Source organism: Nuphar pumila, chromosome 14 (assembly GCF_984573655.1).
Source record: "Nuphar pumila chromosome 14, dmNupPumi1.hap1.1, whole genome shotgun sequence".
Taxonomy (NCBI): Eukaryota; Viridiplantae; Streptophyta; class Magnoliopsida; order Nymphaeales; family Nymphaeaceae; genus Nuphar; species Nuphar pumila.
In genome coordinates, this window is record NC_143262.1 from 36,677,196 (window position 1) to 36,701,488 (window position 24,293).

The window sequence follows — 24,293 nt, forward strand, 5'->3', positions numbered from 1 at the left end:
ACAATTCATAATTTTTCAATGATAAGTTTTTTATTCAACTTAAATTATTTAATGTTTATTTTACTCTTACCATGTGGGTACGCATAGGCATAGACCTCGTAGCGGACCGAGACCATACGGGGGTCTATTATTTAATAGCCCGTATGTCTAGCCGTATGGATATCCAAAGGGGACGATCAGTGACCAAGAGAGAACTTCCCAGTGGCTAGAACAAGAATTAGGATGCACCCTTGACACTTTTGCAGAAGACTTGGATCTACCACCTAGGATACACTGGTAGTCCTGGTCCCCTAACTTCGTGGACCGGGGACTCGATGAGACGCCTAGCTCTCACAAAAAAAAAACAAGAATGTCCACGAAGCTTGTACCACCTACCCTCTCCAAGGTAGACCATGAGTTTAGTAACATATATTGTCTTTTAGGTATACCCAGAGCCCGAAGAATCCGGTAACATACACCATCTTGAAGGTGTACCCAGAATCTCGAAGGTTTTATTTTTATATTTTTATTTAACCTCTTCTTTATAACCATGTGCGAGCTATCGCACTACGAGAAGTCCGGTAACATATACCTTCTTTCAGGTATACCCAGAGCCTCATAAATCTCATATTTTGATTTCTCAATTATTTTCCTGTGCGAGTCATCGCACCACAGAGGAATCTCAAAATCCCGAACCTGCCTTGGGGTTCACACACATTGTATGATTTTTTTTTGTGTGTCAGGGTGCCATTAGCACCATCAAGATAGCATTTCTTGGAACATGGCTCGACTCGGAGCCCACAATCATCATTTTTTGTTTTTTTGAAGTTATGAGCTAGGGTGTAGGCATTTGTACTCCATGAACTATGCCAACTTTATGGCATAATTTATTTGTTTTATACATTCTTTTCTAGAGTATTCTCCGATTATAGTCATCGTAACTCATCATGTCATGGCTACTACCCGAGTCCTTTGTACCATAGCCTCCCGTTACTTTTATTGAAAAAAGTTGTTATAGTAGTGCTTGTCTTGTCGCAAACTGCCTGACAAGAAACAGGACCCATTGGTCCCGTCTGTCACACCTACGTATGTAGGGTCCAGCTAGCACCCGAGTCAATGGTGCTCTGCCACCATCGGGTCCCGTAGTTATGGCAGACCCCGAAAGGTCACCCCAATAATACCCAAAGGCTTGCATCGCTGCGGTCACCAAGGAGGGGTAACCTACGGTTTTGCTCCAGCCGAGTGTCACTCCTAGGTAGTAAGCAATGCCAGCTCTTCTAGTCCGCAACTGAAGATGGTAACGTCACAAGACCCCTGGCTCAACCCGGTTAGACAAGAGTGGCCTAGCCACTGGTTGGGACCAAATCAGGTCCCCAACCGAGCCTCTCCCACAACCAACTGAAACCAACCAAATGTTGGGTGCCATTAATTTTTTTTTCTTTTTATAAGAAGCATAATATGCTATAATAACATGTGCGTGTTGTTGTTCAACCTCTTTCAACCGGCTATGTGTCACCTTACTATTCATATGTGTGCTACTACTATTTAACTACAGTGTTGGCAATATACTGTAGAAACTCACCGCTAACTAACCATCCAATATTAATTTTCCAAAATAAGAAATAAGAAGTAGCTTTACATGTTGTGTTAACCTTAAGTCATGGTTTCATATCTACTTTATTTTAAACCAACAAAAGCATTAAAGCATCCAGACGTTGAACTATATATTTTATCCACAGCAAATTAACTTCATCCATTTCTTTTTGTATCCTATGAAGTGTCTTCATTTAAGCAAACAAGAACTAGTTCAGTCTTTTGAATTATGTTCAACATCAAATGGATATATCCCCCTTTTTCAGACGCTAGAGTCATGGTACCAAACATGAGAACACCATCTAATATCATGCAATTCACTAGATTAATATATTTCAGCTTGAATTGACCCATATTCACATGAAACTACATGCGTGAAAGAGCAGGCCTAACATTATACAGGAGCTAACAGACATCACGCCAAACGACACACATCCCAACTGTTACTTTGGGTCAAGGCATAGTATGGCAAATCACACTTTTTTTTTGTATATGAAATTAACAACTAATGTTCAGCATGCATAAGGTTGTACATAGGTAAGATTTTACCTAACGTGTTTCAGGATCATCTTGATTTGTATTCATTACCGAATATTCAGACTAGCGTGCATATATTGCTGGATACTTAACTCCATCAAAGTGATCGGGCATGCAGGTGCAAGCCCATACATATAAAGTAACCAATCAAAGCCCACCAAAAGTGTTGGCTCGTGGTTAAGGGTTTTTTTCTTTCTTTTATGCAGTTTAGCACAAGGTCGGGTACAAGCATGTAGCAGTAGCACATGGCTTCCTCAATGTCCATCATGGCGATAGCCATTGGCTGGGCCACTACGTATCGTCATATAGACGAATAGGTGGCTCAGCCCAAACACAAGTGGCCTCATAACCCTATTGCATGCATAAGTCGATGGTGTTGTCGCAAACAACCTTGGTGGTGTGTGAACACCCCAAATTTTTCAAAGGTTTTCAAAATGACCCTTTTGCCCCTGACCCTCATTCTCTGAGAAGATAAAAGCAATTTCAAAGCCAAAATTCGGTTATTCTTCAGATTTTCTGAAATAAATTCCATATAGATGTATCCAACTTGATTTCGGATCTGGATCCTGTGTCAAAAACCTAAATCTGTGCCTCATTGTCCAAAGTTTCAATTTTTAAAATATCAAAAATAAATTTTGAAAAGCTCAGACTATCCATCTGGTATCCCGTCGGATCCCCAACCCTATATTTCTCAGTTTGAGGTTGTAAACCTCGAATATTTCCTAAAAATCCGGATACAAATCCATTTTCTGAAGAAATTTTCTCAAAAATCGCCTTGAGTTCTCAGAAAAACTCATTTTGTAAATATTTTACAAAAACACCAAAAAAAAGTAGTTTTAATCTTTGTTTTCTCACAAACTTTAGGATTTTATTCTAAAAATACAAAAAAAAAATTGAAAAATAACATAAAAACCAAAAAAAAAAATTGGGAAAAATTACAAGAAAATGAAGGATTTTTAAGCCTTTTGAAGCCATTTTGCCGAAAACCTCATTTTTAAAACCATTGTATAAAAATTTCCTAAAAAGGGGACCTCTTTTATGAAATAGTAGAAAATTTTAACGGATTCTCTCCCGCGCCTCTCTCCTTCTCTCTCCGTCGTCCGATCTGCAATAGCCTGCCTGCTCCTCCACCCTCAATCTTCAACGAACCTCTTCTCTCGAACCCTCTACTTCCCCTTTAAGAAGAGGTCTCTGAGTTTCTGAAAGGCATCCATTGTAATCCATCAATTTCATCCATTATCAACATTTTCCATCCCATTGTCGAGGTTTTTCTGAAGAATCCATTGCCAACATCGAGAAGCAACATCATCCATTTTTTTTTTTTGGTATCGGCCATCTACGTTCACGCATCCATCCGTTTCTGAACATCTCATACAACAATCCATCTTCAGGCAGCAACCCTCCTTCGCAATTCCCCTCCAGCATCCATTCCTCTTCCCTCTAATCAAGTGAAGAAAATCCGGTTTCACCCCACCAGAGGCAGGCTTACTGAAGAACAAAAGGGAAGGCATCCCTTCTCTCCATCTTTCAAGATCCTCTACAGACGGGAGGCCATTTCAGGATCCCCTGCAAAAGCAAGAAAGCTTCCCCTTTTTCCTTGATTTTTCTCTGAAATTTCTTTGTTGTTTTATTTTATTTTATCTCCTTAAACTCCCATTAACGCACCATGGGTGGGATAGGATTGCCTATAGCAATCATAACCCATCCTCTGTGCAACAACGACAGGACAAGCATGTTCCAACATTTCTTCTGTCTTTCTATTTTACTCATTCTGCAATTTCCCTTATTATTATACTTGAATTATCGGATCCAAAAACCTTACGTGGTTCACCCGAATCCTGCCCAATTTTCCCTGTTGAGTCTCGATCAGCTCTTCATTTTTTTATTTTTTTTTAGTTTGGATCTCCGATTTGGAGCATCATCTCTGCTTTCAGCATTTGAAATTTACTTGGCTGTCAACCACTCTATTACAATTTTCGCTTGTATTGTGATTTTCGGAAATTTGTGTATCTGCTTTCATTTAAGTCAATGTTAGTATTGGATTAAATGGTAGATTAACAAGTTCTCTACCTTCAGATCTATGTTAAAAGTTATGTCCGATGGTGTTAATGCTTATTGAGTTCTCTACTTTTTTAATGGACCTTATGCATCTCAGACCAACGCGTTTCCTGCATCTCCACCTCTGATGTATTTTATGCATTAACACCCATTTTGTTCATACACCTGTATTGAATATCACCCTCTGTTTGATATCTATCTCCACGAGAGATCGTGTGTCTCTCATCATCAGATCAGTTTCTCTTTGTTTAGGTTGGCATCCATCTTGCATATCAACCCTTCCCCACTTCATTCACTCTGGTTTCATACCATAATGATCTTGTTTTCCCTTTCCTCCATTTTTACCGTCCATAAGAGCATGCTCGCAGTATCAATCTGCTCAATAGCAACCTTGATATTACATAATGCAATAGCATCACTGCCTCCATTTCAGTAAGTTGTGCAATGCCGGCCACATTACATGACATATCTGATATTCTTTATCATGCGTTGCTTTCATTTGTTGTCTATCCCTGTGGATTCTTTCGAGTTGTTACTGATTTCATTATTTATTCTTTGTTTTAGCCCATATGCATGCTCATCCCTTTCTAAAATTTTGGTTACAATTGTTTGCTGCAAATATCACTCTTCAGGAAATTGGCATCAATGGTGGTCACCGCAGGTTAAATCCTCTCCATATTCGTCAGACCCATTCTTTATTTTCTTCCCATTGATAGTGCCATACATGAGTTTCTCATTCAAGAATAATGAGTGTTCCTTGGAATCTTGGGACTACAGAAAATCATTAGGCTATGCTGTAAAATGGAAGAATTATTAAAATCTTCTTTCCCCTCTATTTCCAACTTCATTTTGTAATTGCTTCATTGACAGACCCAAACAAGGTAATATGAATTCCATTTAATCATAAATGCATTACATATTTCTTTCACTGCAGCCTGTTCCTTCCCCCGGTATACAGGTATTTATGTTCCTTTCCCCGGTATACATATTTCTTACATTTAACCATTTGCATCAATACATTCTCGCATATCATCTTGCATCTAGTCAGCACATTCGTTTGATATATGAATCTAGCATTGTCATCGTGCCCCCTGGTATATACATCCATATCTCTGTTTTTTTTTTTTTGATACAATAACAAAGACCTATCACTATACAGAAGTGAAACATGATACAAAGCCCCTTTTGTTATTTTCGCATGGATAGTAGTAGGTTTTTCTGGGGGTCAAAACTTTTTTTTCCCTTTAGGTAAGATTCTTTGTGGTATGTGTCTTAGCTAAACCTCCATTTAGAATCGGGGCTGATTCTAGACCCTGTGTTTTTGAAATACAAAAAAAAAATGATTATCTAAATAGTCGAAGATACTTGATCCAATTACATGCTATGTAACTATATGGTGAAAGTTATGTAAAGTAATTATTCAGGAGGTCGGCACAAGTGTAGAAATAGAAAGATATGGGATTTACTAGGGCCTTTGTTCAATGTGTCTGAGGTCTCAGGGGCGAACTTCTCAGATTAGATTGTGTAGAAATATTTGGAATACTGAGCTACTGAAATAGTTTGGTTCACATCTCAATATCAGAAATTTCTAATCCTGCATTTAACTAACTAATGCTTAAGGTTGGTTTCACTAGATGCCATTGGAGGAAAACGGATATAATTGTGAAAGTGATACACTTGTAGTTGTAGAACCTATCTTTATGATAGAAAGGGAGACTTTCCCACTGGATTAAGTTGGTCTTGACCATCCACTAGAATTTCCCTTTTGGGTCCTTTTGGGCTATAGAGGTTCTGCTGGATATAGGCCAACATAATTTACGCCTGGTTGGGATAGATAGATCGTAAGTGATTGACTAGTTGTTCTGCTGCAGCTCCTCTCTTTCATTTTCTATTTTCTCCCGGTGGCTATGATTATCAGGCACTGGTTTTTAATTTCATGCTAAAAAATGATGGCAGTTATTTATTCATATCTGTTTATCATCTTTTTGTGTATTTATCTAATGGTTTGTGCTGTATAGAGGCTAGTGTGTGGAACTGTACTCTGTAACACGTGTGTAATGATTTTTGTATCATATAGTTGATAGTCCTATATATGTATAGTATACTGTGTTACTAGCATTCTATAACTGTTAAATGTAAACATATGTGCTTTATAGCATTTTCTTTTCGGAGCAGTTATTGTTTTTCTCCTTTTCTTCTACTGGTTCTTTTTCTTTTTTTTTCTTTTTTTTTCTTTTTTTTTGGATGTAGATACTGTATTTTACACGTATTTGTGTAGATATAAAAGTTTGTTTCAGTCTCCATTTTTTTTTTTATGTATAAAAGATGTTTCAGTCTTTTGTTCTACATTCAGCAAAATTTGGTCTTGAACCACTACAGCACCCTCAGCAAAACTAGCGTTGTTACCATATTGTGCTTCACCTCTTCAAGCACTCCATTTGATTTTCTATATTCCTGTAATCTAGTATTAGTAACTCGCAGTTGTACTTATGTTTCTTCACACTGCATGATCATTAACCATTTCTCATCAAATGTCTTGCTTGCTGTGAGTGCTTGGGCATTCACGCACTCATATTTTGTCTCCACCAACAAATGCTTCAGTCAGCACAATTTGTGTACAACAGATCCTACAGTTGTTCACCCTGGTGCAACACGTTACCCATTTGTCTTAGCAGTACAACCAACTCCCAATTATCTAGCACATGAGACAGTAAGTTCAGGAAACATGAGCTGCAGTAACACATTTCCTGTGGATCCAGTTAGAAACACAAAGGACCCTGTTGATTGCATTTTCCAGCCATGGATAATAATCCTACTCATAATTTCTGAGGAAGTCATGATACCAGCAACAATAGCAACACACTATTCACTGTCACGTTGCATCAACTATTGCAGCTTCACCTCACCTTATCCCCTGCGCATTGTACCTTCTTTATTACAGCACGCAGACCATCATGTCTTCCACCTGTTGCACATCTTGAACTCTACCTGTGCACCCTTCAGCATACTGCACATCATCCTCCATCAGCACACTATCCTTTCACCACCATAATCTGCATCATAGGTTGTCATTAGATTGCCCACCACAATGCCTACCTTGCTGCCACCACTACCTGCAACAGCATCCACTTCATCCATTAAACTCACCTACCACATAGCAGCATGCATTGTTCTTTGTATATATCTTATATACACCATGTATCCCATCTCCACTTGTCACCCTCAAGTTTGCTGGCTGAAGCATCTTGCTTCCATTTTCAGCATCTTTTGCAGCAATATTAGCATACCCTGTCACCACCTTCCAGCATATACACAACTCCCAGCAGTTGTGTGCTGCCATTCATCTACATGGTCCTTTCACTACAACACTTGCACTCATTTCCAACCACAGTTTGTATATATCACATATATATGTATATATATGAATACCTATATATATATATATATATATATATATATATATATATATATATATATATATATATATATATATATATATATATATACATACATATACACATATATACATAGATATGTATATAAGCATATATATGTCATCTTCCATCTCCCTATCATTTATACCTTGACATATGAACAAATTTCCCATTGACATTCATGTGACAGGTGCAAATTTCTTTCTATTTTTCATATTAATCAAGTGTTTTTTCAGGAAATATGTGGAAAATATCATTACTTGGGAGTTGTAAATTCAATTTTTGTAATAAATTAGATCTTAATGAGCACTTACATTTCCTGTTTTAGATAGAATGAATGAGCATTATAAATATCATGAATTGCTTGTTTTCATGCATTTTTCCTCTATTTCTCAAAATCTCACAAATGGCAACACGAATGGCACGTGCACCATTTCGTAAGAGGTAATTAATTCTAAGTTGATGATTTACATCAACGACCATAGTCGGGATGTAAACAAGACTTAGTATTTTTATCTTTTAAAAAATAACACTGGATCCACACTGGATCCTTTTCAAAATCATCATATTTTCAAATATTTCTTTCTTTTATTAGAGTTTAACTTAAAATTGACTCAAAATATATACCAATGGCCATAGTCAGGGTATATTGAGAGTTAATTTTATTTTAAACTCTATAAAAGCACAAAAATATGTTTTATTCTTCACCTGAATTTAAATATAGATTATTATATAATACATTCAATGATCATAGTCAAGGATGTATTATATTTTCAATCTTATTTTAATTCATTTAAAGAATGAGATATGCTTTTCAAAATCCAATTTTAAATTCTTTAAATTCATTCATCATTTAGGATAGAATTGCATCATATTTTCAAAATTCCTTTTTTTCAAAAACTCCAAGTGATGTTAATATCTTCTTCAATCAATCTTCAATTCTTGTAAAATCCAAATTCATCTTTTCATTTTCAATTCTATTTCATTTTCATTCTCAAAGTCCAATTTAACTTTGAGATTTCAAATCCATTTTTCAATTCAAATCAGATTTCAAAGTTCCAGTTAACTTTGAAATTTCAAATTCATTTTATATTCAAAAACTCCAATTCAAAACAGATTTCAAAATTCAATTTGACTTTGAAAATTCCAAATTCATCTTATATTCAAAACTCCATTCAACTTCAAAGTTTAAATTAAACTTTGAAGTTTCTAATTCATCTTTCTAATTCAAAATCAAGCTTTCTTCAAATTTCAAAATCAAAGTTGAGATTGATTCTGAATCTCAAAAATCTAAATCTTCCTAAGTTTTAAAATTCAATCTGGGTTTTCAAAACCCAGATCCATCTTTAAAAGTCATATTTGGACTTTTCAGAATCCAAACCCAAAGTTGGGCCCTAAATCCCAACTAGGATCCAGATTTCCAAGTATAATCTCTACTTTGGATCTCAAATTTCAGATCCAAAATCCATTCTAGGATCCAGAATCCAATTCTACATTGAATCTCAGACTTCAGATCCGAATTCATTCTTGGATCCAGAACCCAATTCTACATTGGATCTCAGACTTCAGATCTGAATCCATTTTGGGATTCAGAACCAATTCTACTTTGGATCTCAGACTTCAAATCCAATTCCATTTAGGATATAGTATCCAATTCCATCTTGGATCTCAAATATTAGATCCAATCCCCATTTAGGATTCTAAATCCAAATTTCAATCTCATCTCGGATTTTTCAACTCTATTTAGAATTCAAGCCTTTGATTCAAATTCCATTCTGAACTCCAAATTTTAAATCAAATTCTATCTCCCAATCTAGATTCCATTTTCAAGTTCATCTTGAATTCAAAAACCAATTTAATTTCTCAATTTTATTTAGATTTCCCAAAACTTCTTCTGATCTCAGACCTTAAAACCAGAGTTCAATTCCATTTCAGACATTCATCTCTATCCTAATTCAAAATTCTAAAGTCCATTCATGACTTTGAGGTTTTCTTCCTTCTCCCTTTTTATCTTATCTTCATTTCAAATTCAAAGATTTATTCTTCCAAACTCTGATTATTCCAAAAACTTAGAACTTTAAATCTTAAGTTCTAAAGTTAGAAACCATTTCTTCATTCTATCATCAGATTCAAGAAACACTTGGAAATTTTCAAATTGTTTTAAAAAAGAGCATACATCTTTGCACTCGCACAAGCATGATTCTTTGTGCATTTAGACTTAGAATAAATTTTTTAGATAATTTCTTAGCAAAGCAAAAGGCATAAAATTCGACCCTTGGTTCGATTACCCCTGGTAAAGGCGCCAGGAACAGTCGAATCTCGTACCGACGAGTGAATTCCGTCTCCCAGTTTTCCCGCAAATATTTCAAAACGGAGGTGAGTTATTTTCTTTAAAATTTTTAAATTAAGGTCAAGTGAGACCCCGCAAAAGAGTTCCTCTCTCTCTTCTTTTTTCTTCTCTCTTTCTTTCTGTCTTTTATTTTTCTTCCTTCAAAAAGGAGGAAAATAGGGGCTGGAAAGGAAAAGAGAAGGAAGAGAGAGAAATACCAAGAGAGGAAAAATTTTGCGATGATCACAGTTTTGGCGACCGAGATGGGACCCGTCTTCGTCCGGTCGAATTTAATGCCTTTTCCTTTGCTTTGATATTTTCTAAGTTTTTATTCTACATATGTCAACTTCATTTCCATGCAAACCTTAGGAGCCTAGAGTCTACCCTAAGCTGACATCATTGCATATAGGATTTAAGTATGGTTTGATAGGACCATATTGAGGAAATTATTCCATGTTCACATTAGATTTAGGTTTGAAATACAACTCTCCTCAATTTTAGGGATTGAATGCAAAACAATGTATGCAAGTGTATGCTTCTCTTCATTTTAATCTATCTCTTTAGGACTTGCATTAGAGCTATCTGATTTCTTGCATGTTGAGCATATTTTGAAAACCTCCCTACCTATATTGTCTCGGTCTTCACGTTGTTGGGCTGTCTCACTGAACCATAGTTCGGGAGAGAGCCTCACAACTGGACCACTTATTTGGGTTCGCGCCCCCTACCACGTATCTAAGGGCCATAGTCCGATGTATATCGGTAGGTGCTCAAGGATGTTGGGAAGCCATTACCTTAGAATCGGAGAAATATTTCTATGCCACGTACTTCGAGCCTCGGCTTGAGTATATTGGCATATCTTGATTGGAATCAGATGATCTGAACCCTAGAGTTAGGATTAAGGTCCTACAAGCCATTTCAAATATTGCATTTAGAGTCAGCCTTTAGGGAGTGTTGTGTGTGCATCCTTGTTTTTGCAGCTTTAGTTGTATGATAATTCTCTTATTCTTTCATATATATGTATCAAACCTTTTTTTCAAAAATCCTGGGTGTATTATTCAAAAATTTCCCCTTACTTTCAAAAACCCAGGTGTATATTTTTCTCTACCTACATTTCTTTTCTCTTTTAGATCAAATTTTCTTCAAAACCCTGGAAAATTCCTTTAAAATTTCCTCGATCTTTCAAAATGTCCATATTTTTTTTATTCTTTAAAAGTCTATCCATAAGTCCTGCATTCTATCTAATTTTCCGCCTTATTCCTCTTTGCCCCAGTATCATTTTCGATGGTGTCGGATTCTCTCGATGCGGTCTTTCTCCGAGATCATGTCTTTTATCAGATTCAGGATGGATCCCCGGATCAACGGGTCATCCAGTCTCGCCCTTTCTTCCCTCGGTGGTATTATTCTTGGTTTGCCACCTTCTCACGTATGTTCCCAGACCACTTGGATGACTGCGGGTTGGAGATGGCATCGGCGGTAGGCAAGCAAACCATCAATGGAGCTCTGATTCAGGCTATGGCAGAACGGTGGAATACACGTGCCTGTACATTCTAGTTTCCTTGGGGAGAGATGACTCTACTAATGGACGAGTTCAATGATATTATGGGATTGCCCGAACCAGCTGGCCAGCCAGATGATCCTGTCGAACAGCAGTTCTTGATCAACATTAAAGGGGTAGATGTTCGAGAAGCCTTGGCCAGAGCAACAGGGAGCAGATCCTGGCCTCTTACTAAGATTGGTGGGAATCAATTCATTGACCTGTTCGGACTCTATCGCAAGTATGGAACTTACGAGGAGGTTGACACTTTGTCTCGAGCAGCAAAAGACAGGATTCAACATGCCATGATCCTATGCACAGTAGGATTAGCTTTCTTCCAAGATGGCCAGAATTTCATAGACATCAGGGTTGCCCAGCTCTTTCGAAAATGGGGAAGCAAGCAGACCCATCAGTTATCAGTTTCTATGGCAGCCTTGGCTTTTCTTTACAGAGGCTTGGCTCGATTTGCCCTCGGAGAGACCATTCTGGTAGAAGGATGCACTTACGCCCTGCAGTCGTAGTTCCTGCGACACGTTCTCTCAAAGGCCAGTTCTTTCAGGTTCAACAGTAAGCAGCCGAAGACAACTATTCAGTGCCAAGCTTTGATCAAGAAACTGCATTAGGAGGAAATTGTTTAGGACTTCTTCGATAGAATAGAGACCATTCCTCAATACACCTATGCTCGCAACAAGCGCTACAGATTGCTTGGCCCTTTCTTTTGTGTTGATTATCAGCCAGAACGATGTCTCAGGCAGTTTTTGCAGCGGCAGGTTCGTGCCAACACCCGCTTCCCGACAGACAACATGCCAGAATTCAACCTGCAGTCGGATCAGTGGTCTGGGGCATACCATGTCACCAAATATACTTGGGACTCCTTTGTTTCTCTGTCTGTATTTCCTGGGCCAAATGTATCCTCTGAATATCAAGAGTGGTGGCAAACTGTCTGCCCGCCCTCTCTTTGTCTTTGAATGTTAAAAATATCAATAAAAATTACTTTTGGCCAAAATTTTATTTCTTATATTTTGTTTGTAGCACAAATAGTCACAATTTTTGTGACAACCTCATCCCGGGTAAATGGGACATTCCTCCCACATTTTCTTCAATATATTTTATCATGGTTGACGACCTCGTCTAGGTAACAAGGCACATTTCTCTGTTATCATCAAATGGTAACACAATTATCACAAATCTTGTGATGACCCAATCCCGGGTAATAGGATAATCTCTTGAAATTGTCTGCCAAAATCCTTCATTCCTTTTCCTCAATTTTTTTTTTGTTTTCAAAGGCTTCTCCATACTCTAACCATTCCCATATTCTGCAGGAAAATTTTGGCATCCAAAGATGGTTCAGACAAGGGCTGGCAAGCAGGCTGCTCAACGGCACAGTGACAGCGAACCAGAGGAGATGAATTCTCCTAGATCATCTAAAAAGCATGACTCAGGGGATGAGAGCGATGTTGATCGGGCCATGTACCGGGTCTTTCAAAAGATGATGACCAAGATGATGGTCGAGCAGGCTAAGGCTGGTCCCAAGAAGGCAGCTTCTAAGAGCAAAGCTAAGAAAAAGCCCATAAAAAAGCCTGTCAAGATCAGTAAGCAGAAGGTACAGCGTGACAGCACCTCAGAAGATTCTGAGTCAGCAGAAGAGAAATCTGAAGAGGAGCAGTTGATCTACATCCCAAAGCATCTGCGATCATCCAAGAGGCCAGTGGAAGAGCCACTGTCAGTAAACAAGCCCAAGTATGGAGCCCCCGCAGAGGATTCAATCCAAGCCTTGACAAAGATAGTCAAAGACCTGCAAATCCGTGACAAAGGAAAGAGGTCATACACCAGGCAGGACTTCTACCTCGGAAGGGGACAACAATCTGGAGAATCTTCCCTGAAAATTCATTAAGTTTGATGGATCCAGAGATCCCAAGGCCCATTTGGCAATGTTTTTCGCTGAATGCGCTCGATTCAGTGAGGACAACCGTGCCCTATTTCTCTGTTTTCTCTGCAGCCTGGACGAGATAGCAGCCAAGTGGTACGCTAATCATGTCAATCCCATCGAATTGAGGGATTTTGACAAAGTCGTTAACATATTTGTTGAGCGCTTCTTGTTCAACACGGAGGCTCTACCCACTCTGAACCACTTGTGCAACCTCAAACAGGAGCCCAATGAGAAGGCCAGAGATTTCATCCACAAGTGGAGGAGCCTTTGCAACAAGATGAGGAATCCCATTTCTGAGGAACATGCCCTCCAAGTCATTCTCAACAACTTCTCCCAGCCCCTAAAAAGCCTCCTTTTCCCATACCCCTCCAAGTCGTTTATTGAACCGAGAGAGCAAGCAGAATGACTCGAAATGGGGGTAGAGAATGGAATGTATGAAGGCATTGCTTTGGCCAAGAATATCCCGGACCTAAAGAAGAAAGCCCATTTTACCTACTCAGCTGATGTTCCCGAAGATAATCAGGTCAGTAGCAACAAGAATGACAGCGGCAGTGGCACGAAGCCCGAGCAGAATAGAGGTAGAAAAGGAAAGTTCTTTAAGAATAGCGATAAGCCTCTCCTCAGCGGTCCTCAACAAAATGGGGATTTTCAGAAAAGACCTAAACACATCAATTGGAGCAAGGATCGGAAATTCACTCCTTTGGACCAGCCTCTGGAAAAAGTGTTGGAATACCTATTGTCCCACGGGATGGTAAAACTACCCAAAATTGCATATCCTCCAGTAATCATGGGGAAATACAAAGAACAATATTGCAAATTCCATAGGGCCATGAGACATGATACAAAACACTGCTTCGTCTTGAAGCATTTGGTCCAGGATTGTATCGACAAGAGCATCCTCGTAGAAGACGAAGAGGAAGGCAAATTGGAAATTTTATCTGCTCCATTTCCAAAACATTCCACATCAACCATTTCAGAACATTCTTTCCTTCCACAAAGCCATATACATCCATGCTCTAGTGAAGAGCTAAATCTCCAGCATCAGGTAATGGTTCTACATCAGGATCAGCCTGTATCTCAGAAAATGGATATCTTCCCGCTTCTTGACCAAGTAAGTGTACCAGTGGAGAACGAAAGAACTCAAATTTTTCCAAGAAGATTTCTTAAGAAAGAAGCCTGCGCAGAGGAAGCAGAAACTTCTAAGGCAGCAGAAGAGCGGGTCGACGATTTCCAGAAGCCAATTACAGCGCTCTCCAACATTTCCATCTATGAATTAACCCATGATTCTCCTAAACATCAAGAAAAGTTAGATGACTTACTGAGAAAGATTAAGGTGAAGCCAGGCACCACGCCTGAAGATATGGCACAAATAGTGAATCAGGCAATGACAAATGCGCCTATTACCTTTTCTGACGAGGACCTGCCAAAGCCTCATTCATTCCACAACAATGCGCTATACATCGTGGTAAGGACCAGGGGCATGACTGTCCCGCACGTACTTGTTGATGGAGGCAGCAGCCTCAACATTTGCCCAGAGATGACAGCAAAAGCCCTGGGATTGAAAGAAGAGGAATACGTGCCTGATTCCATCACCATTTATGGCTTCGACAATCACGGGCAGACTGCCAAAGGCAAGATCTTTTTGGAAATCTTCATAAACTATTCAGTGCACACCGTCTTATTCCATGTCGTCAATGTGCTGCCAACTTACAACCTTTTGTTGGGGCGAACATGGATCCATAATTCCAATGTCGTCCCATCAACTCTCCACCAGTGCATCAAGTGGTCCAAGGGCGGAATGATTACTACCGTCTTGGGCGAAGATCCTGAAGAGAGGCTGCCACAGCCTATGATTCTTCGTCCGACATTTATAGCAGATATTCCCAGCATCCGGGAGGCAGACGAAATCAATCTCAGTGACAACCTAGAGATGTTGAAGTTAAAAGATGTCATGGAAGAAGAAAATATTGCAGCTATGGTCCAATGGCAGGGACCTTGTTTCTTCAAGTTAGGAGGACACATAAATTACACCTCCTTCAAAGATCATCCCTTATTTTCTCAGTTTTCCAAAGCCAGAAAAGGGTTCAATCTGTTGATCAAACATGAATATCAGCCATTCCGGGGCATGGTGAAAGATGAAGACGGCATGATAGAGCCTATCATTCCAGTTCAGCATGCAGACAGTTCAGGGTTGGTGTTCACCGGCTAGGATTCCAGCAAAAAGACAATTTTTGTCAGAGGAAGCCAATGAAAAGATGATGCCTTAGTTTTTCCTGCTTTCTGTCTTTTCTTTTCTACTAAATCTTGTAGGGACAACACAATCCCATCTTTTGTCAGTGTCTTATAAATATTATACTTCAATCAATGAAAGATCAATCTTTTCTTCATATCTGGGCATCTATCATCCTTTCTTATACTTTTGTCTATGTCATTTCTCTTTACTTTATACAAAAAAATTGTTTTGGCTTGTACTTTCCCTTAAAAAACCTCTTCTTGGCATTTTCAGGACCATTAACTCCTGAATTAATGACGAAATTCGTTATCAATCCCAAGTATCTAAAATTAGCAAGGTTTCCTGAGATGAAAGATAGAGCAAAGGTCAGCCAGGCAGCAGAACAGACCGAAGAGCTAGCAGAATTTGATTCCACCATTCAGGAATTGCCAGAATTTGCTCACATTCAGAAGCAGGATGAACCCTCATCTTTGGTTCAAGATCCAACTGAGGATATCAACATTGGGTCAGAAGATGATCCGAAAATTCTCCAAATCGGTTTGGGTCTAAAAGCAAAAGAAAAAGCAAGACTCGTTCAATTCCTTAAGCAGCATCAAGAAGTATTTGCCTGGACTTATGAAGATATGCCAGGATTAGATCCCAAGCTGGTTGAGCATCGACTCAAGTTGAAACCAGAAGCCAGACCAATCAAGCAGAAACTGAGGGAGTTAGATCCTCAAATTGAGCAACAAGTCAAGGAAGGACTTGAAGATTTATTGAAAGCAGGCTTCATCCGGGCCATTGATTATCCAGATTGGTTGGCGAATATCGTGGCAGTCCCCAAAAAGAACGGAAAAGTTTGGATCTGCATTGATTTCAGGAATCTTAATATGGCTACCCCGAAGGATGATTATCCACTCCCCAATATTGACCTGTTGATCGATAGCACAGCGGGTCATGCCATATTTTCTTTCATGGATGAATATTTAGGCTATAATCAAATCAAGTTGGTCGTTCGTGATCAGTCGAAGACTTCATTCACTACCCCATGGGGAACCTTTTGCTACATTGTTATGCCATTTGGGCTTAAAAATGCCGGGGCAACTTATCAGAGGGCAATGGTCGTTATTTTCCATGATCAAATTTACAAGAATATGGATGCATATGTGGATGACATTCTGGTTAAGTCTAAAGAAGAAGAGGATCACCTTGATGCTCTTAGTCAAGTTTTTGAAAGACTTATCCTCTATAAGTTAAGACTTAATCCTCAAAAATGTGTTTTTGGAGTTGAGTCTGGCAAATTACTCAGCTTCATTATCAGCAAGAAAGGAATAGAGGTGGATCCAGCTAAAGCAAAAGCAATTATTGATATGCCGCCTCCAATTAATCTCAGAAAACTGCGAAGCCTTCAAGGGCGTATTCAGTCTATTCGCAGGTTCATCTCCAATTTGGCCATGAGATGTGAACCTTTCAATCATTTGCTAAGAAAAGGAGTTAAATTTGAATGGGGATCAGAATGTCAGCTCTCGTTTGAGCGCATCAAGCAGTATCTCTTTAATCCACCAGTTTTGAAGCCGCCTAAGTTGGGGAAACCCCTCTTACTATACATTTCTGTCAATCAGAATGCCTGTGGTGGATTCCTCGTGCAGTATGAAGAAGGCAGTTTGATAGAGCACGCCATCTACTACGTGAGCAAAACTTTCATTGATTATGAAAAGAAGTATTCTCAGATGGAGAAAACTTGTCTAGCTCTGGTTTGGATGTGCCAGAAATTAAGACATTACTTGTTGGCTTCTGAAATCAAGTTTCTATCGAAACTTAATCCTCTCAGATACATTTTGGAACAACCATTTCTCACTGGACGGATTGCGAAGTGGCAAATCCTTCTGATGCAATATGACTTAGAGTATGTTTTTCAAAAGTCGATTAAAGGCCAAGCGATCACAGATCAGTTGACATATTTCCCTTTGACAGAAGAAATTAAAGCAGAGAATGATTTTCCTGATGAGCACATCTGCAATATCCAACAGCCCCCAGTTTGGAACTTGTTCTTCGATGGCTTTAAAAATATGTCTGGCATAGGGATTGGAGTTTTGTTAATCACTCCAGAAAAAGAAATGATCCCTTATTCTCTCAAACTTGATTTCCAATGCACACATAACATGGCCGAGTATGAAGCTCTAATACAAGGCCTCAAAATTTCAATGTCAAGAGAGTGCATGCCTTTGGCGATTCTTTACTTGTTGTCAGTCAAGTTAACACTGAATGGCAGGTAAAAGATTCAAAATTGATTCCCTATCAGAAGATCGTCCAAGCTCTTGTGGACAACTTCGAAGAATTTCAGTTCAGCCATATAAGAAGAGAGCACAATCAGATAGCTGACGGTTTAGCCAGCCTGGGCTCCATTTTATCCTTCAAAGGCGGTGAATCATGTCGTTCTTTTGAAATCGGCAGACTTGAGCAGCCTGCTTTCGCTTCAAATATGCAAGTAAACCAGGTCAATCAGAAGGAGAAACCTTGGTACCAAAATATCAAAAATTTCATTGAGACTGGCGAATTTCCATCAGATATGCCAAAAAGGGAGCAACATGCAATTCAGCGTATGTCTACCCGATATTTCACTCTTGCCAATGTCCTCTACCGTCGTGGGTTCAGTTCTGAGTATGCCAGATGCTTAGACAAAGAAGAAGCTATGGAAATTATCCAAGAAGCACATGAAGGGATTTGTGGTGGCCATGTCGGCTATCAAACTCTCGTCAAGCATATCGTCCGAGCAGGGTACTATTGGAATACCATGCAGCAGGATTGTCATCGATTCGTGAAGAAGTGTGTCAAGTGTCAGATGCACGCACTTTTCATTCATGCACCGGCCACATATTTACAATCAGTTGTTTCTCCTTGGCCATTTTCTATGTGGGCATTCGATGTCGTAGGCCCGATTACCCCTTCTGCTTCCAACGGCCACAAATACTTTCTGGCTGCGACAGAGTATTTCACGAAATGGGTTGAAGCTGTTACTCTGCGCACAGTAGAAGGCCGCCACGTGGTTTCTTTCATTCACAAAAACATTCTTTGCTGCTTCGGCATTCCGCATGACATTGTTTCAGACAATAGAACTCATTTCAAAAATGAGAGGATGAAAACATTTTGTTCTAAATTCAGAATTTCCCATCATTTCTCAGCCCCTTATTATCCTCAAGGGAATGACCAAGCAGAGGCTACCAATAAGATCTTAATCCGTATTTTGGAAAGGACTGTGAAAACAAGTCAAGATTGGCATGAGAAAATCCATGATGCACTTTGGGCATACTGAACCACCATTCGGACTCCGACTAATGCCACTCTGTCAGAACTTGTTTACGGAACTGAAGTGGTATTGCCTCTCCATGTCCAAAAGCCCGCTCTCAAATTTTTTTCCCTTATAGAATTGTCACTTGATCAGTATCAGCAGCAGAGATTGGTGCAGCTAGATTTACTGGATGAAAAGAGACTCAAGGTGGCAGAACACGCTCAAGCTTATCGACAAAGGATAGCTCGACACTATGCCAAGTCTGTCATTGAGAGAAAATTTCGAGTTAACGATTTGGTGCTCAGATCGACAGCTCATCTCAAGCATCGACCACGGGGCAAGTGGTCACCTAATTGGGAAGGCCCTTATGTGGTCAAGGAAGCATTACCTCACAATTCTTATCATCTGATCAATGTAGACGGGGTTGAAATGCCAGATCCCATCAATGCTCTGCATTTGAAGAAGTTTTATACCTGAAATGTCCATTCTAAAGCCTTTTATACTCTTCAAAGAGTCATTTCAATAAAATAATGATCTTTCTATCAATTCTTACATTCTTCTCCATCATACTGGGGCATTTTATTTTGATCTATAATCGCCTTCTTTCATCATATGCAGGCAGGATTAGACAAAAGTTCTCTTCCTCAAGTCTTATTAACTCTCAATAGATCTTGGTATCTTTATTTTCATTTCATTTGATTCACTTTTGATTTTGATCAAATTTTTATCAAGCTATTGATCATTTCTGTCAAGTTTTAACAAAATTTTCAATCTTATTAAAATTCCATCTACTTTTATCTCCAAAATACCCTTTCAGGTTAAGGGATAAACCTAATGCCTCCTGTTAATGCGGTATTTTCTTTGTTATTTCCTCCGCTCAGAACAAGGGGACAAAATCCTAAAAGTCGACCACATACAATTAGACTATGATGGTCCATTATTTTTTACCAAAGAATCTTTATTTTCTAAAAAATTTCACTTCATTTAGCTCATCTTTACAACCCAGTTCTCGCACTAGGGTATTTCTTAAAATCTTCAATCATATATTGAGCTCATTTGGAGGATCCGATCCTCGCACCAATGACTTTCTACATTCAGTCTTTTGATTAAAATCTTTTTCTCTACAAAATTCAAGTTCTGACTTAAATCTCTCAAAAATTGATGTATTTCAAAAGAGCCACCACTCGTTGGGCATGTATTTAAAACGTTACAGCTTTTGCTGGTCAGGTATTTCCAAAAAAGATCTAACATTCGTTGGTCATGTATTTCAAAAGTTCCAGCTTCTTGCTGGTCAGGTATTTCAAACGTTCCAGCTTTTGCTGGTCAGGTATTTCAAAAGATCCAACACCCGTTGGACATGTATTTCAAACGTTCCAGCTGTTGCTGGTCAAGTATTTCAAACATTCCAGCTTTTTGCTGGTCAGGTATTTCCAAAAAAGATCCAACACTCGTTGGTCATGTATTTCAAACGTTCCAGCTTCTTGCTGGTCAGGTATTTCAAACGTTCCAGCTTTTGCTGGTCAGGTATTTCAAAAAGATCCAACACTCGTTGGGCATGTATTTCAAACGTTCCAGCTTTTGTTGGTCAAGTATTTCAAACGTCTCAGCTTTTTCGCTGGTCATGCATTTCAAACGTTCCAGCTTTTGCTGGTCATGTATTCCCAAAAAGGACCCAGCTTTTGTTGGTCATGTATTTCCAAAAGACCCAGCTCTCGCTGGTCATATATCTCAAAAAGTCCCAGCTCACAATTGTCGAGCTCCCAAATCAACCTATTCCACAAATCAAACCTTCAGGGTGCAATTTCTCCATTCTCTCATTTCCAAACCTTCGGGTTTCTATCTCTCAAATCTATCATTTCCAAACCTTCATATCTCCAAATCTCTTAATTCTATCAATTCTCCAACCTCTGGGTGCAATGTTTTCAAAATTTTATCATTTTTCAACCCTCGGGTTATAATCTCCCAATTTCGATCACTCTCAAGAACCTTTTTATTAAAACCCAGTTTTTCATAACCAATCGTGTATTTCCCAAAAGATCCAACACTCGTTGGTCATGTATTTCCGAACGTTCCAGCCGTTGCTGGTCAAGTATTCCAAACATTCCAGCTTTCGCTGGTCATGTATTTCCAAACGTTCCAGCTTTTGCTGGTCAGGTATTTCAAAAGATTCAGCTTTCGCTGGTCAGGTATTTCAAAAGATTTTAACATCTATTGGTCATATATTTCAAATATTCCAGCTCTCGCTGGTCAGGTATTTCAAACGTTCCAGCTTTTTGCTGGTCATGTATTTCAAACGTTCCAGCGTTTTGCTGGTCAAGTATTTCAAACGTTCCAGCTTTTGCTGGTCATGTATTTCAAACGTTCCAGTATTTTGCTGGTCAGGTATTTCAAACATTCCAGCTTTCGCTGGTCAGGTATTTCAAATGTTCCATCTTTTGTTGGTCATGTATTTCAAAGGTCCCAGCTTTTGCTGGTCATGTATTTCCAGAATCAAAAATTGTAAATAAATGTTTCATCAAATTCTATATCGAGTGATTATTTCACAAAGAATTCATGAAAACTTTGCCAATTTGCTAAAAGCATTTGTTGATTCTAAATATTTTTACTGCACAAAAAGAATTTTCTCAGATTACCTCCAGTATTTCCTTCCAAAAAGGTGAAACTTTTTGCGAAAAAGAGGTAAAATTCAAATCTTTTCCTGTTGATCAACCAAAAGGATGTAAGAAATGTCCTCGATATGATCAATGAAAGAAATCTTCAATGATATTAAAAGACCAGAAGTGATTTGATATTGATTATGGCTATGACACATGTTTAAAAATAGCTTTCTGTCAATCAGGCAGTGGAAATATCCTCAGCGATAAAAAGAATCCACTTAACCCATATCTTCTCATTCATTTTAAAAGTTGCAATCAAATATCCGCAAAAGGGATCCCTCAACTGTCGTTTAAGATGAAGGCAAGTGTGATAAACCTACCGACAAACCCTAAAAGATATTTGATTTCTGCTATCATCTAAAGACCTTTTGATCCAATATCATCAATAGAATCCCTGAGATAAAAGAAGGATCAGAACACCTCCAAGATGAAAGAGTTTGTGACGTATCCTTCTCTGAAAAAAGAGAGAAAAGATCAGCACATCCAAAATGAAGGATGATGAGAAAAACCGAGAAAGTTCAGTGACTCAAAAGGAGTGCAAAAAGATCATCGTGGGAAAACACCCAGATATCAAACTGTCAAAGTTGCCAGAAGTCATCTTTTCTCATGCAAAATTCTTTTATCAATATCTTCTCATTACTTGCTTTTATGAAATTAAGAATACTTCTTCTACTTCTCATATCAGGGAAATGGATAACTTCCTTGAAGAAAATCATCAGCACTAAACTTTTGAATTTGACTCTTAGAACTGAGGAGTTAACCTCATTGGAGGAAATACTCTAGGTAAAAGAGGGAATATCTTCGCACATACGTGCACATTTCCAAGCATTTGAATCAGCTACGATTTTACCTTATTGGCAAAATTTTCTAACTATCCCGAGAATAAAATAAACATTCAATATCCATTTTGATGCAACCTAGCGTTGTTTATATCTTCCAGAAGAGTTGCCTCATTCAGTTGAAGTATCTCTTCCCGTCCCATCGTGGTTTCTTTAGTCAAGGATTCCGTATGGTGGTTTCCCACTCAGGTTAAGGGTCAAAACCTGAATTTTCTGCGAGAGGTCATTTGATTTCAAAACGCTATTTCAGTCTCAGCAAATGAGACACCCAAAATCATCCCTTTTTCCAAGCTTTAGGGAACCCTATATTTTTCCTTTCGCAAAACCCCTTTCGGATTTGTTCGTCCAAATTCCGAAGGTCCCATTATGGTTTCTCCATTTGAGAAACCCGTATGGTAGATTTCCTATTCGAGTTAAGAGTTAACCCGGAACCTCACTTCGTGAGGTATCTTCCTTTCAGGTTTGGGTTAAACCTGGGTCTCGTTCCAACGAGATTCCTCATTTTGACGAGATGTTTTCCTTCCAGTCTCATCATGGCTCTTCTAATCAAGGAACCCATGCTTCATATATCCATTCAGGATAGGATCCTACTCGAGCTTCATTTCACGAGGCATTCTCCAAAAAATGTCCCATCAAGGTTCTCATGTATTCCTTTCCTCATTCAATATATTTTTCTGATATATCTTCGTCTCGTCCAGGTTAAGGGCTAAACCTGAATCATTCCAAAAAAGAGTATCTTGTCTCACCCATGAGAGTTGATCAAAATTCTCATTTCCCACCATTTCGGAATTTTCACCCAAAGTTCCATCACAATTTCCTCATCTTCTACTCAATCATGTCATTTTCAAGGATTTCGTCCCCCAAAACCATTCATGAAAAGGTTTTAAGCCTGAAAAGCCATATTTTCAAAATAATTCTTCCACACCTAGTTCAGATCTGCTGACTGGGGCATTTTCAAAATTTGGAGTGTTATCTTTGCCACTAAGCTCGGCTTTCAACCGGCTTAGTAGCAAAGAGGGGTATCTGTGAACACCCCAAATTTTTCAAAGGTTTTCAAAATGACCCTTTTGCCCCTGACCCTCATTCTCTGAGAAGATAAAAGCAATTTCAAAGCCAAAATTCGATTATTCTTCAGATTTTCTAAAATAAATTCCATATTGATGTATCCAACTTAATTTCGGATCTGAATCCCGTGCCAAAAACCTAAATCTGAGCCTCGTTGTCCAAAGTTTCAATTTTAAAAATAAAAAAAATAAATTTTGAAAAGCTCAGACTATTCATCTGGTATCCCGTCGGATCCCCAACCCTATATTTCTCAGTTCGAGGTTGTAAACCTCAGATATTTCCTAAAAATCCGGATACAAATTCATTTTCTGAAAAACTTTTCTCAAAAATCGCCTTGAGTTCTCAGAAAAACTCCTTTTGTAAATATTTTACAAAAACACCAAAAAAAAATAGTTTTAATCTTTGTTTTCTCACAAACTTTAGGATTTTATTCTAAAAATACAAAAAAAAATTGAAAATAACATAAAAACCAAAAAAAAAAATTGGGAAAAATTACAAGAAAAACGAAGGATTTTTAAGCCTTTTGAAGCCATTTTGCCGAAAACCTCATTTTTAAAACCATTGTATAAAAATTTCCTAAAAAGGGGACCTCTTTTATAAAAAAGTGGAAAATTTTAACGGATTCTCTGCCGCGCCTCTCTCCTTCTCTCTCCGTCGTCCGATCTGCAACAGCCTGCCTGCTCCTCCACTCTCAATCTTCAACCAACCTCTTCTCTCGAACCCTCTACTTCCCCTTTAAGAAGAGGTCTCTGTGTTTCTGAAAGGCATCCATTGCAATCCATCAATTTCATCCATTATCAGCATTTTCCATCCCATTGTCGAGGTTTTTCTGAAGAA